At 45.2% G+C, this 1,495-nt stretch overlaps 1 non-coding gene across 1 annotated transcript; it reads left to right on the top strand.

Moving 5' to 3' along the window:
- The first annotated feature begins 1,200 nt into the window (after nucleotides 1-1,200).
- Nucleotides 1,201-1,273, top strand: TRNAR-CCG (transfer RNA arginine (anticodon CCG)). Its single transcript has one exon. It is a non-coding gene; the product is annotated as a tRNA-Arg (tRNA).
- The last annotated feature ends 222 nt before the right edge of the window (nucleotides 1,274-1,495 follow it).

The raw sequence follows: 1,495 nt of genomic DNA, 5'->3' as shown, positions 1-1,495 counted from the left end.
CGAACTCTAATGATTCATAACGAGCATCGTGCTCTAGAAGAAGGGTCGGTCACAGAAGCATCGGAGACAAATAAGCAGTTATGGACAAGACTTTGGAAGCTGAACGTGGTGCCAAAAGTCCGCGTGTTCTGGTGGCGAGTGCTTCGAGGAATTCTACCTGTCGAAAGTACTCTCAAACACAGACATATTACAACTCTAGCCAGATGCAAAGTGTGTCTGGCAGCAGATGAGGACATGTATCATGCATTGATAAAATGCAATCTTGTAAAGAGGTTCTGGAGGGAAGCAGGCGAGTGGGTCAACATCAAGCTCCCAGAACTGTATGAATTGACGTGGTCTAGAGATATTCTCTGTGATGCTAAGTTTGATGCAGCAGACAGGGCAAAAATCATTACGGTCATGTGGGCCATCTGTACATCTCGCAACAATGACACCCACGACAGGGCCAGTATGGATCCGGTTCAGTCACTAAAGATGATGAGAGATGCTCTTGTGGTGTTGGAGCTCCCGACCAAGCACGCAAGCATACTACCGGGCCATGGGTGGAGACCACCAGAGGGAGAGTTGACTAAGATCAACACCAACGCTGGTATTTCTATGCAGGAGCATAGAGGAGGGATTGGGGGTGTTGCTCGTTCATCTTCAGGTTTTATTGCTGCCTGGTGTAAACCTTGCCCAGGCAATACAGATCCTCTCGTCGCGGAGGCACTAGCTATACGTGAAGGTGTGATTGTGGCAACACTTCACGGCTTTGCGCGTGTGGAGATTGAGACAGATAGCTTGAAGGTGGTGAACCTCTGGAAATCGTGCATGACTTCGCGCTCTGTCATAGCGTCGTTACTGTTAGATATAGAGGAGCTAGCTGCTACTTTGTTTTCTTTTGATATTGTTCATGTAAGGAGACATGCAAACATTCCAGCCCACCTATGTGCTAAGAAAGCTTGCACACTGGAGGCAACGGAGTGTTGGATGGACCCCCCCGGGTTCCTGGTCACTAGCCTTATGGCGGACAGGACTGGTGCCTCATCATATGAATAAAGCTCTTCATTATCCCGCAAAAAAGAAAAAGAAAATATATACTTATATTAGAAGACGCCATAATTCATTAGGAGTACCAGTATTACTTAGTTTCTCCTTTGAATTCTGAGCCCCATATACTGTTGTGGTTATATACGCTTTCCAGTCGAATGTTAACAAGATGACCGCGTGGCCTAATGGATAAGGCGCTCGCCTCCGGAGCGGGAGATTCTGGGTTCGAGTCCCAGCGTGGTCGATTTTTTACAACATCCCAATTTTATTGGTCGATTTTTTACAACATTCCAATTTTATTATTATAGGCTGCGCATGCACGAAATGCAGTACAGAAGTTTTTTTTTTCTTTAATCTAAAAAAACTCGGGATCAATCTCTTTCTTTTTCTAAAAAGGATTGGGCCAAGAAAGTGACATGATACGATAATGAGGCTTGACAAGTCGATTTTTTACAACATTCCAATT

The sequence above is a fragment of the Triticum aestivum genome, chromosome 3B (assembly GCF_018294505.1).
Source record: "Triticum aestivum cultivar Chinese Spring chromosome 3B, IWGSC CS RefSeq v2.1, whole genome shotgun sequence".
NCBI classification, from domain to species: Eukaryota; Viridiplantae; Streptophyta; class Magnoliopsida; order Poales; family Poaceae; genus Triticum; species Triticum aestivum.
Note: the sequence above shows the minus strand (reverse complement) of the source record. Positions and strands in the feature narration are given on the sequence as shown.